The sequence below is a fragment of the Microcebus murinus genome, chromosome 24, assembly GCF_040939455.1.
Source record: "Microcebus murinus isolate Inina chromosome 24, M.murinus_Inina_mat1.0, whole genome shotgun sequence".
Classification (NCBI taxonomy): Eukaryota; Metazoa; Chordata; class Mammalia; order Primates; family Cheirogaleidae; genus Microcebus; species Microcebus murinus.
Window position 1 is genome coordinate 4,368,044 of NC_134127.1, and position 14,184 is coordinate 4,382,227.

The window sequence follows — 14,184 nt, forward strand, 5'->3', positions numbered from 1 at the left end:
GGCGGGCGGGGCCGGGAGGACCAGGTGGGAAGCGGGTCCCTGCCGCGGGTCCGAGCAGGTGCTGGGGACAGGCCGGCTCTCGGCGGAAGGAAGTGGGGTGGACTGAGGGGGACGTCTCGGGGAGTCCCTGCGGGTGGAGGCGTTCACGGCCCGGGGCCCCCCGACTCCAGAATGCAAACCGCTAGCAGTGTCCGGCCGGGGTGGTTTTTCGGGAAATCCATGTCTGGATCGTTCCTGTTCCCCAAAAAGCTGCCTGCGCCCTTCTCCCACCTTAGGAGAGGGAGGCGCATGCTCGTCTCATCTTGCTGTGCTGTACTGACCCGGGTGGCACCAGACAACCATCGGAAGGATGTAGATATTTTGATTTCCCAATTGGTTCTCGGTGGTTTTCAACAAAAGGGAAGGAGGGGCTGGGTGCGCGGCGGCGGGTCATGCCTGTCATCCTAGCACTCTGGGAGGCCGAGGTGGGAGGATCGCTCGAGGTCAGGAGTTTGAGACCAGCCTGAGCAAGAGGGAGACCCCCGTCTCTACTAAAAAATAGAAAGAAATCAATTGGCCAACTAAAAATATATAGGAAAAACTAGCCGGGCATGGTGCTGCATGTGCCTGTAGTCCCAGCTACTCGGGAGGCTGAGGCAGGAGGATTGCTTGAGCCCAGGAGATTGAGGTTGCTGTGAGCTGCTAGGCTGACGCCACGGCACTCACTCTAGCCCAAGCAATAAACAGAGTGAGACTCTGTCTCAAAAAAAAAAAAGAAAATTTTTTTTTGTTTAATTATCAAAATGTGTACTGTATTTGACCAGTTGTGTACTAATGATTATAATGAGAATGCAATGAAGAAAATTTTGACATTAGAGCCTGTGGTCACTGGAAGCTTTAAAAAATTTAATCTGCGATTGCTTCTTGACTTTTTGGCTAAGATCTGATTGTGTTCTTATTAGTTTAGTGTCTGATACATCCTCTGAGGTCAAAAGTAATTAAAATTTAATTTCAACTTTGATACATATTTTTATTGCAGAGATGGAATTCTGAGCTTAAGGAGAAAATTAGATGTAAAATTTCCAACTAGTAAAGAAAATTTGTTCATGTATCTCTTGAAATGGATTTTAGTAGGTAGCTACTCACTCCAATAGAAGTATTTTAAAAGTTTCATTTAGCAATGCTAATGATTACAGTCTACCTGAAATCCTCTAAATTTACAATGATAAACTCACGCAAACAAAATTTTGAAGATCACTAATTTAGAACACTGTCTTTTAAACGTTTCAGCCACAGCTTGCATAAGTAATACATTTTGCAGTGACCCAGTATATATGTTATATTTATAATTGAAATAAAATATTTATAAAACATTCTGCACTTTGTATTATATATTTTTTGGAAGAGATGGGGTCTCACTGATCCCAGGCTGATCTGGAACTTGTGGTCTCAAATTGATTCTCTCATCTCAGGCTCTCAAGTAGCTGGGACTACATTACAGGTGGTGAGCCATTGCCAACTGGCAATATATCTTTTTTTTTTAATGCCTATAGTGACACACCAAATTGATTTGATGATCCCAGCAATGTGAAAAACACTGCTGGAACATAGTTCTCAAAGGGCAGTGGTCTGGAGATTGAATCCCACGTGGCACCTACTTTTAAATGAAGGTCATGAATGATTTCAGCTAGAGTGAATGATTTCAGCTAGAGTCGTTTCAGAGTGGGGGCAGAATCCACATTACAATGGATTGAGAAGTAAATGGAGGGGTGGAAGTAAAAAATAGCTATGCAAACAAATCTTTCTAGTTTTTTCCCTTAGACATTTTATTTCTATAAAGAAAAAAAAGGAGTGAAATATGGGAAAATGTCAACATGTGTTAAATGCTTGTGTTAGCTGGTTCTCTCCACTGTTTGAAATAAATAGTCCCTGAACAAATGTTTGGCTCTGGCTAGATGTGGTGGCTCATGCCAGTAATCCTAGCCCTCTGGAGGCCAAGGCTGGAGGATCACTTGAGGTCAGGAGTTCAAGACCAGCCTGAGCAAGAGTGAGACTCCCCCCATTTCTACTAAAAATAGAAAAAAAAAATTAGCCAGGCTTTGTGGCATGTGCCTGTAGTCTCAGCTACTCAGGAGGCTGAAGGAGGAGGATTGCTTGAGCCCAGGAGTTTGAGGTTGCTATGAGGTAGGCTGACGCCAGGGCAACAGAGTGAGACTCGTCTCAAAAACAAACAAAAAATCACAATTATTTGGCTCTGCTGGAAAGAGAAAAATTGGATGATAACTGGAAGGGAGTTCAGGGTTAGGGAATAGGCTGACAAACGTTTTGTTCATCAGTAGGGAACCAGAGATTCAAAATGTAGCACATGTGGTGGTCAGCAGAGCAGCCTTCTAAAGAAAGTGTGGGAATGGCTGAGCCAGCTGGTAGATGGCAGAGATAGAGAAGTGAGACTGACCTTTTTGAGACAGAGTGTCACTCTGTTGCCCGGAGCTAGCACGCCATGGCATCATCAGCCTGACTCACAGCAACCTCAAACTTTTGGGCTCAAGTGATCCTCTTGCCTCAGTCTCCCGAGTAGCTGGGACTATAGGCATGCGCCACCACACCCGCCTAATTTTTTCTATTTTTAGTAGAGATGGGGTCTCACTCTTCCTCAGGCTGGTCTGGAACTCCTGAGCTCAAGCCATCCTCCCGCCTTAGCCTCCCAGGGTGTTAGGATTATACGCTTGAGCCACTGTGCCTGGCCTTAGACTTATCTTGAGGAGGGAATCTCATTCATCTCCTGAGACTGGAGGAAAGGAGGTGGGTAGAATAAGGATGTCATTTGGAATTATTACAGGGAACAAGAGACCAAGGAAAAATACTGGTGGCTGGCAGCGAGCACCTTGCCGAGCCCAGAGAAGGCAGATCTGTTGTGGCAGTGATTTCTATCTTCTGTGGTTTCCTCCACCAGCACTGAGCTGCACAAGTGTGACAGCCAGGAATGCAGGGAAACATTCATCCTGGTTTTCAGTTTGGCCAGGTGAGTAAGAGCCAGGGCCTGGGTAACAGGGAATCAAAGGCCAGAGTGAGAAAGGAGTTCAGATGATTAGTAACTGAGGAAGCGGAAGGCCAGGAAAGACAGGAGGAGCTCAGCATCCAGGAGTCCAGCCGGGAAGGTAGAACTGGAATGCTGAGAGGTTGAGGTGAGAAAAGAGAATATTGAGTTTCAAGATTTTGGAATTCCCTGCCTCTTCCCTACAGCCAGTGCACCGGCGGGCAAAAGTAGGCGAGACCAGGATAGAACCAGACCTCATTTCTGGAACTGGCAAGCAAAGCATCCACCCAAACTGTGCACCTTCTCAAGATAAGGTTAATTAAAATCACTAACAGAGCTCCAGGTTGGAAGTTTAGGGCAAATAGGGGAAACACATTTTTAGGAGCTCTCTCTCGCCAGTAACTGCTGATTGCAGGGTAAATGATTCCACTGTGATGAAAATATGGAGCCCATTCTCCTCAACCTCAAACACAGTATTCAAAGTGCTCATAATTATTATTCCTGAATGGTGGGATTATAAAACCTGCTTCTTAATTCTTTTTCTCTATTTACTGTGCACATGTATTGTTCAAATCATAAGTAAATAAAGGCTCAGGCTCTGGCCGGGCACAGTGGCTCACACCTGTAATCCTAGCACTCTGGGAGGCGGAAGTGGGCAGATCGCTCAAGGTCAGTAGTGCTCAAGGTCAGGAGTTCGAAACCAGCCAGAGCCAGAGCAACAGTGAGATTCCCGTCTCTACTAAAAATAGAAAGAAATTAATTGGCCAAATAAAAATATATAGAAAAAATTAGCTGGGCATGGTGGCACGTGCCTGTAGTCCCAGCTAGTTGGGAGGCTGAGGCAGGAGGATCACTTGAGCCCAGGAGTTTGAGGTTGCTGTGAGCTAGGCTGACTCCACTACACTCACTCTAGCCTGGGGGAAAAGAGTGAGACTCTGTTAAAAAAAAAAAAAAAAAAAGGCTCAGGCTCAGCCTGTAATCTCTGGGCTTTGGGAGGCCAAGACAGGAGGATTGCTTAAGGCCAAGAATTCCAGACCAGCCTGGGCAACATGCAAGACCCCTGTTTCTACAAAAAATTTAAAACTTAGCCAAGTGTGGTGGCGAGTGCCTGTAGTCCGAGCTACTTGGGGAGCTGAGGCTGCAGTAAGCTATGACGACACCATTGTACTCTAGCCATGGTGACAAAGTGAGACCCTGTCTCTAAAAAAATTTTATTAATTAAAAAAAGTAAAAGACTAAAAAAAGAAAGTGTCCTTTGTTTCCCTCATCCCTTTTCTCTCCCATCTCAGACTGGACCCTTCTGGTTCTGCTGCCTCCCACCTGGCCACTATTTGCAGTTTTATTACTGCTCACTGGGATTATCACATGGAGTCTTCCTGTTTCAGGCTTTCCCACCCAATCCTGGCCCAGCCTTCGACACTCTGCACCCCTTATGGTAGGAAGTAGAGGCACCTACTGCCTTTCATATAAAACTCAGACTCCTTAGCTCCGCATTCAAGAGGGTCCAGGAAACGATCTCCCAGTTAGGTCGGAATCCTCCCCCCCCCCCCAGCTCGTGGTCCTGCCTCCCTGCCCACTACTATCCAAGTCCATGACATCACAAACCACATCACAGTCACCTCCCGCGGAAACCTTGCTTCAGGTAGTTTTTTTTTTTTTAAGGCTGGGGTGGAGAAGAAACAAAGGAATCTGTGATTGGTTGTGATCAATTCGTTTTAAACCCCACTGCACTTGGACCAGCCTTCAGGTAGTTTTTATGCGGGTGCAGAGGGTTCAATAGTCCTCAGTTAAAAATCAGAACATTCATTGTGGATCCACAGGGTTGTGATCCCATGTGGCCCCCCTATACGAAGTCTGACGCAGGTTAAGTTAGGATGTCTTACCCACAACACATTCTTCTCTAAAATGTTCCAAAGCAACCAGCTCCCCATTCCACAATCCGTTGACTTTTGCCTCCATTTTTTTTTTCTTGCTTGGGATACCATCTCTGCCTTGGAAGGCAAATGTTAAAAACCAAGTTGCAACAAATGGAAGAATATACCATGCTCATGGAAAAAAGAAAAAAAAAAAAGTGGAATAGCCGGGTGTGGTGGCTCACACCTGTAAACCTAGCATTCTTGGAGGCCGAGGCGTGCGGACTGTTCGAGGTCAGGAGTTCGAAACCAGCCTGAGCAAGAGCGAGTCCCCATCTCTACTATAAATACAAAGAAATTAATTGGCCAACTAATATATATATAGAAAAAATTAGCTGGGCATAGTGGCACATGCCTGTAGTCCCAGCTACTGGGCCGGGGAGGCTGAGGCAGGAGGATCGCTTGAGCCCAGGAGTTTGAGGTTGCTGTGAGCTAGGCTAACGCCACGGCACTCAGTCTAGCCTGGGCAACAAAGCAAGACTCTGTCTCAAAAAAAAAAAAAGTGTAATAAATAATATTTTAAAAGCAAATAAACAAACAAAAAACCAAGTTGCAAACGAGAATTGTGACTATTATCTCACCCCATAGGATTTAATTATTTTGGATGAAGTTAATAAATTTAAGAATCAATTATTTTGATTGATGGACCCTTTGGATTTGAGAATAAAAAAAGAATGTTAAAAACTCCAGTGTCGGGCCAGGCAAGGTGGCTCACGCCTGTAATCCCAGCATTCTGGGAGGACGAGGTCGTAGGATTGCTTGAGCTCAGGAGTTTGACACCAGCCTGAGCAAGAACAAGACTCTGTCTCTATTAAAAATAGAAAAATTAGCCAGGCGTGGCAGTATGCGCCTGTAATCCCAGTTACTTGGGAGGCTGAGGCAGGAGGATTGCTTGAGCCCAGGAGTTTGAGGTTGCTGTGAGCTAGGCTGACGCCACGGCCCAGAGCCAGACTCTGTCTCAAAAAAACCAAAAAACAACAAAAGAAAAACCCCCAGTGTTATGCCGGAGTTGTGATCACTAGACTTATATCAGTGGTTATCACTAAGGGTGTGGAGGTGATTAAAGGGATTTTTTCCACTCTCTACATGACTTGCTTCTGTGGTATTTTAGATTTCTCTATGAATTAGATTTATAATCAGAAAAAAGTAAACATATATTTTTTAAAAAGTTTTACACATAGGCCGGGCGCTGTGGCTCACGCCTGTAATCCTAGCTCTTGGGAGGCCGAGGCGGGCGGATTGCTCAAGGTCAGGAGTTCAAAACCAGCCTGAGCAAGAGCGAGACCCCGTCTCTACTATAAACAGAAAGAAATTAATTGGCCAACTGATATATATATATATATAAAATTAGCCGGGCATAGTGGCACATGCCTGTAGTCCCAGCTACTCGGGAGGCTGAGGCAGAAGGATCACTCGAGCCCAGGAGTTTGAGGTTGCTGTGAGCTAGGCTGACGCCACGGCACTCACTCTAGCCTGGACAACAAAGTGAGACTCTGTCTCAAAAAAAAAAAAAAAAAAAAAGTTTTACACATAAATGGACTAAACCACACAAAGTAATCTCGCCAGGACAGTTGTTGAAGTAAACTAACCTCCTTCTATCATCTTTTGAACAGGAAAAAGATGTCCCAGACCCTCAAGAACTTCTCATTTAAAAAGAAAACTGAGACATATGTGAGCTAGATTCTAACTGTTGTTTGGTTACTTCATCAGAAACTTACCCAAAGCTGTGCTGATCCTGTCTCCCAGCCAGAAGCCACAACTCACTTTCTGCAGCATTTCCTTCTTGTTTCCTCAGAGTCAAGGCTTTCCAGAAAGCCCTACAACTTAAAAACCTGGCTCCAGACTGTCTTCCGCCTCCCAGGACCCTGCTCTTCGCACAAGACCGGGGCAGAGCCGTCCTTAGCAGGCTGGTGCTGTGTGTCCCGGGTGGGGCGAGAGACTTCCCCATTTCTAACGATTCCCAGGCGATGCCCGCTCTGCGTAGCGAGGGAAGAGAGTATTTCGAACTCACCTCCCCACTAGCTTCCAGGATGCAAGTCCCTTGCAACAGGGCTTTGTGTGCAGCAGGCAGTAACTAGCCCTGCTTAGCTATTAGCTAAAGTGGCAGATCCTCAGCAATCCAGCCACGTTCCTCCCCCCTTCCCCCTCCTCCTCCCCCCTTCCCCCCTCCTCCGACTTGCTCAGCCTCAGGCTGCACCTTAGAACCACCTGGGGAGCTAAAAAAAAAAAAAAAAAAAAAAAAAAACCAGACCATGCCTCTTGGCCTATACAATCTGACTCTGCAGAGGAGTCGTCCAGGGCCTGGGGTGGTGGCACGCACCTGCAGTCCCAGCTACTCAGAAGGCTAAGGTGAGAGGATGGCTTGAGCCCTAGGGTTTGAGGTTATAATGAGCTCTGATCATTGCACTCCAGCCTGGGTGGCAGCGAGAGATGCTGTCTCTAAAAGAAACTGGAGAGATCCAGGTTTTGATCACTTAAAAAAAAAGCTCCCCATGTGGGTTTTTTTTTTGAGACAGAGTCTCACTTTTTGTTGCCCAGGCTAGAGTGAGTGCCGTGGCATCAGCCTCGCTCACAGCAACCTCAAACTCCTGGGCTCAAGCAATCCTGCTGCCTCAGCCTCCCAAGTAGCTGGGACTACAGGCATGTGCCACCATGCCCGGCTAATTTTTTCTATATATATATTAGTTGGCCAATTAATTTCTTTCTATTTATAGTAGAGACGGGGGTCTCACTCTTGCTCAGGCTGGTTTTGAACTCCTGACCTCGAGCAATCCGCCCGCCTCGGCCTCCCAGGGTACTAGAATTACAGGCGTGAGCCACTGCGCCCGCCCTCCATGTGGTCTTAATAGGCAACCAGAGTTGAGAACCACCGTGTTCATTGCCTCGACGAGGCATATAGCAGGGTGAAAATGAAATAGTATTATACTAAGGGCTGTCTGGGAAGTAACCAGCTATGTAACAGGTCTCCTTATATTTACAACGGCTGGATACTTTAGGGACAGCCCTTGTAAATGTTCTTTCTCTTTCTTTCTTTCTTTTTGAGACAGAGTCTCTGTTGCCAGGGCTAGAGTGCTGTGGCATCATCATAGCTCACTGCAACTGCAAACTCCTGAGCTCAAGCGATCCTCCTGCCTCAGCCTCCCAAGCAGCTTGGGACTTAAAGGTGCACACCACCAGGCCTGTTTGGAAACAAATACTTCCCATTACTGGGAGCAGAGAAGACAAAAGGACTTTTATCTGAGGAATGTGAATCCTTTTAAATTACAAGGCTCCGAGAGGCATTAAAATAAGAGGGCATTCATGTTCTATTCCCTCCTTTGAGCTAAGTAATTCATCTCTTGAAACTGCTATTGCTATAAATTAACCTAATAATGCCCACAGGATAGCCCGCACTGTAAGGCTTAACAACGTACAGCCAATCAGCAGCTTGTTATTTGAATGGAAATTATTGGTAAAAAAAAAACTGAGGAACTGCCTCTTCTTCCCCATAAAAAATCCGCTTGTAACTGCAGTAACTGGAGTGTATATTCTGGGCAACTTGAATCTGTGCTTCCGGGCTGCAGTCCTCAAGCTTGGTCCAAATAAATGCTTTTGTATTAATTTTGCTTCGGCTTCTTCCTTTTAGGCTGACACAGCCTTTATTAAAGGCTTCTGGACTCTGTTCTAATGAAAACAGTGGGTCAGATGCCCTGGACTTTATACATTCCTGGGACTCTCCCTAGTCCCTCCTCCTGCCCCCCATACTCCCAATTTTTTATCATCATCTGTAAAGCAAAACAAAGCATTTTGTGTTTGCTGTAACTGAGAAAGACGGAGATGATTACGTGGTAGTTCATCTCAATGACACGTTCATTCAGTTTCCACCCAAGCTCTTGGTCCTTAATTTCTGGCGTTTATAAGCTGAATCAACTAATTTTCCTGATGACTTCCAGCAACCAGATATCTGAGTCCTACTACTAAACACAGTAAAAAGAGTTTTATTCATGCTTTTATTACAAAAAGGTCAGCCTGAGCAAAAGCGAGACCCTGTCTCTACAAAAAGTAGACAAATTAGCTTTGCGTGGTTCAACTGCCTGTAGTCCCAGCTACAGGGGAGGCTAAGGCAGGAGGATGGCTTGAGCCCAGGAGTTTGAGGTTGCTGTGAACTATTGTGATGCCATTGCACTCTAGCCTGGGAGACAGCAAGACCCTGTGTGAAAAACAACAAAACAAAACAAAAAGAAAGAAAGAAAAGTAAGCTCAATGTGGGTAGAGACTTTTGTCTTTGTTCACTGATATACCTTAGCACCTAGAACAGTTGACTGGCACATAGCAAGCACTCAGTGAGTTTGTTGAATAAATGAAACTGAATTTCTCTCTCGTGAATGGGGCTTGTTCAACTTTAAGGCCAAAGATGCTACCAACCCCACGGAGGAAAGGAGCCCAGTCCAGGCGCGGTGGCTCACACCTGTCATCCTAGCACTCTGGGAGGCCGAGACAGTGGATCACTCGAGGTCGAGAGTTGGAAACCAGCCTGAGCAAGAGCGAGACCCCGTCTCTACTATAAATAGAAAGAAATTAATTGGCCAACTAATATATATAGAAAAAATTAGCCGGGCGTGGTGGCGCATGCCTGTAGTCCCGGCTACTCGGGAGGCTTAGGCAGAAGGATCGCTTGAGCCCAGGAGTTTTTATTTTCTTTTTTGAGACAAAGTCTCGCTTTGTTGCCCAGGCTAGAGTGAGTGCCATGGCGTCAGCCTAGCTCACAGCAACCTCAAACTCCTGGGCTCAAGCGATCCTCCTGCCTCAGCCTCCTGAGTAGCTGGGACTACAGGCATGTGCCACCATGCCCCGCTCATTTTTTCTATATATATTAGTTGGCCAATTAATTTCTTTCTATTTATAGTAGAGACGGGGTCTTGCTCTTGCTCAGGCTGGTTTCGAACTCCTGACCTGGAGCAATCCGCCCGCCTCGGCCTCCCAGAGTGCTAGGATTACAGGCACGAGCCACCTTGCAGGCCCTAATCTTTTTTTTTTTTTAATTTCCTAGAATTAATTCAGATGTGAAGAGAACAGTGTTTTAAACAGCTCAGAGTCCTATTCCTTTTAAAGGGCAGTCTGGATTCTCTCGTGTTAGGGTGGAGTGACTAGGAAAAGGTTCAAATGCAACCTAGTGGTGGACGCTTGCGTTGAGAAGAGCCAAGAGTAGACTTGGTTCCTAGCTGGAGTTCCTGGTGGCTACAGCTAGCTGGCTGCTGGTGTCCTGAGTGATCAGAGGGCACTCTGATCACAGGCACGGCTGCCTTTGGTTGGAGGGAGGAAGCAAGGTCATATCAGCCTCCCCCCTCCCGAAACAGGTCCGGGCAGCATGGGGGCATTCTACTCCTCTACTCCACCCCTGGTGCACAACTCAATTCGCGTCACTTTGTCTGGAAAACTTCTCCCTCGGTGTTCCTTTCAGAGAATAATCTCAAAAGAGACAATGATGTGGAGGAGTGTGCTTAAGTCTTGAATCAATACAGCATCTTCACTCTCCGAGTAACCGTTTCCTAGAGGCACGCTGCCTTCCTTGCTTCACCGAACTCTTCCAGCAGGGGGCAGCACCAAATCGGGTATTGCACGTCTCTGTGCTCTTCAGAACTTACATTAAGGAATGAGGACGCCTCAAGGGTTCCTCCTTTAAAGATCTGTGCTGTGGCCTCGGAATTGCAGTTAGGGGAAGGAGGGGCTCACTTCCACTTTGCTGGGGCCCAGGGGTTGGTCTCTTCCCTGCTCTCCCTGCAGGATCCATTCAAGTCACACTCTTTGAGTGTGAGAAATTCAAGAAAACCTCATCTTTAGGGGATGCGCTTTGTTTCCTTACCTTCTTGTGCTAACTCCATCTCCTGCCAGTGAGAAAGGGGGCTCTGTGCCAGTCATTTCCAGAAACTGAGGCGTCTGCTGACTCTCACTGGGGTGCTGGCCCAACGCAGGACTGTCCCACAAGGGACATGTGTTTATGGTGTCAGGGAGGGTTGCCAGCTCAATTCTGCACTTTATTTCTTTTCTTTTCTTTCAGAGTCTCGCTTTGTTGCCCAGGCTAGAGTGAGTGCCATGGCGTCAGCCTAGCTCACAGCAACCTCAATCTCCCCGGCTCAAGCGATCCTGCTGCCTCAGCCTCCTGAGTAGCTGGGACTACAGGCATGCGCCACCATGCCCGGCTAATTTTTTCTATATATATTAATTGGCCAATTAATTTCTTTCTATTTATAGTAGAGACGGGATCTCGCTCTTGCTCAGGCTAGTTTCTCGAACTCCCGACCTTGAGCAATCCTCCCTCCTCGGCTCTCATTCTGTCACCCAGGCTAGAGTGCAGTGGTGTCATCACAGCTCTCCGCATCCTCAAACTCCTGGCCTCAAGTGATCCTCCTCCTGCCTTGGCCTCCCAACGTGCTGAGATTCCAGGTGTGAGCCACCACACCCCACCCCACCCCTGCACCTTATTTTGAGGCCGGGTTTGTGATTTCAGCACTGGAGGCTGGGAGCACAGGCCGGAATCGCTCATGACGTCAATCTCTGAAGGTGTGCTGCACCCACGGGAGGATCAGCTCCTTGGAGGCAGGGCTTTGATGATCCACTGTTGTATCTGTCCCTACCACTTAGCACAGTGCCCGACACACAGTAGGCACTCAATAAATAGCCCCGAACAGACGGGAAGAGGCTATCAACCTTCTTTCCCTCCTTAGTTTTCACTTCCCTCCTTCGCCAAACCGACTCATTCTTAGCAACCCACTGAATGCCTCCCTGGCTCTGGGTCCCTCCTCCAACTGCTTGTCCTGACACCTCCAAGCAGCATCCTCGCTGGTGCAGCTCAGAGTCCGAACAGCCCAGACCTCAGTTCCATCCACAGTACGGCAAAGGTTTGAGGGCTGGAAAGACAAGAGTTGGGATCCTAATCATGGTCCTCGCTAGCCATGGACATGTGTAAAAACGGAATAAACATACTTACTTTGGCCAGGCGTGGTGGCTCACGCCTGTAATCCTATCACTCTGGGAGGCCAAGGCGAGAGGATCACTCAAGGTCAGGAGTTCGAAACCAGCCTGACCAAGAGCGAGACCCCGTCTCTACTATAAATAGAAAGAAATTAATTGGCCAACTAAAAATATATATAGAAAAAATGAGCCGGGCATGGTGGCGCATGCCTGTAGTCCCAGCTACTCGGGAGGCTGAGGCAGGAGGATAGCTTGAGCCCAGGAGTCTGAGGTTGCTGTGAGCTAGGCTGACGCCATGGCACTCTAGCCTGGGCAAGAGAATGAGACTGTCTGAAAAACAAAATACAAGAAAACTTACCTCATACATTGCAGGGATCCTAGAAGATTCTAGAGAAGCTCCAGACTTATAGAAGACATTCCAGCAATGCTTTGTTTTTGTGGTTCTAACAGTCTAATCCCATGTCATCTAAACCCACCACACCACTGCTTAACAATACTCTAATATCCTCGCATGCACTAGATTGAGTCCAGACTCACCTTTGCTCATGCAGCTTCTTCTAAGCCTGCATGTCCTTCCACTGTCTCTGGTCACCCCTGTCCCACTGACCACTCCATCTGCACCACCCATGCCTCCTTGGATCATTTAGCATTTTTTTCAGGTGTTTGTCTTAAAACTGTCTTGTACTGCTGCGAAGTCTAGCATCATGCCGGGTGTGGCCACGACACTTTGTCAGTGCGTGTTAAATCAGAGTGAGGCTGGATTTTGCTGGAGAAGGCCACTTACCCAGTCTAGTGATGCACCCCACCCTTCCTGAAGCACAGGTGGCAAGGCTATGGGACTTCTTGGTGGGCCCTGTGTCCTTGGGCCTTTCTTTGAGTTGTCTTAACAAATGTAGGGTGCAGGAAGAAAGACGGCCCCGGCTGGCACCCCCGTCTGGCTACCCGGGAGTGGGAAGGATACCCGTGGGCTTGGAGGTGGGCAGATCCCCTGCGGTCCAGCTACCCTCGACACTCCACTCCTGCTCACTCCGAACATTCTCCAAGCTTCCCTTTGGGCCTCCTTGCCACTCACTCTGCATAATTCCTAAACCAGCATTTCCTCTCTGACCTCTTCTGGGTCACCCAAACTGGAAAACTCCACCCCCCCACCCCTGTCCTCCCCCACTCACCAGGTGCTCTTCTCCCAACATGCCCAGTGCCACCTCCCCTGCCTGGGTTAGCGCTTCAATCTCAGTCCTCCAGCTAAACTGCCCTGGGGGTTGTTCACGGCCCAGGAAGGCCCTCCCTGAATTAATTAAAATTCTTCCTGTCCAGACCCAGCTCCACAGCGGTGAAGACTTCTCCAACCTCAGATTCCTTTAACGTGTGGCAGTGACACAGCCCCCGTCCACTGGGCTGTCACACGTGTCCTGCTCCCTGACGCATCTGGGTGACCCTTTACACGCACCATGGCTTAAAGTGCTTCTTTGTATCTCCTGGCTCATGCCTCGTGGGATCTGCCCAGCAGTTGCCCGTGGGTGCCCTGGCTGCAAAAACAGTGGTTTTCAGGATGCCAGAGGGTGGGTGGGCTGAACCGTGACGGTCCCCTAGGGCCAGCATCTCTGCAGAGCTTTAAGGCTCAGTACCTAGGGGCGTTAAGCTGGACCACAGCAGCCTTGCTCCCCTAACAAGACCTTAACTTCCTCAAGGACAAGGACAGCGTTGTAGATCTTTGCTGCTCCACAGAGCCACACGTGCCTGGGTCTTCCAGCAGGTACTTTTGCTCGGGGAGAAACGTGTACACTGCTGAACAATTTTCTCACGGTGGCCCCTGAACTACTAGAGCAGGCAGTGTTTTTTTTCTTTTTTTGAGACAGAGTCTCACTCTGTTGCCCAGGCTAGAGTGAGTGCCGTGGCCTCAGCCTAGCTCACAGCAACCTCAAACTCCTGGGCTCAAGCGATCCTCCTGCCTCAGCCTCCTGAGTAGCTGGGACTACAGGCACGTGCCACCATGCCTGGCTAATTTTTTCTATATACTTTTAGTTGGCCAATTAATTTCTTTCTATTTTTAGTAGAGACAAGGTCTCGCTCTTGCTCAGGCTGGTTTCGAACTCCTGACCTCGAGCGATCATCCCACTTTGGCCTCCCAGGTGAGCCACCTCACCTGCTGTTATGCTGCCTTTTCTTATTCACATGTCTTTAGGTTTCAAGCAAATCTCATGTTTGTGTACCTTCCCACACACACTGCCCGTGCCAAGGCCCAGGCTCTTCCCTTTGCTGGCCCGAGGGGGCAGGTGACAAGCTTGACAAGCTTGACAGGCTTGG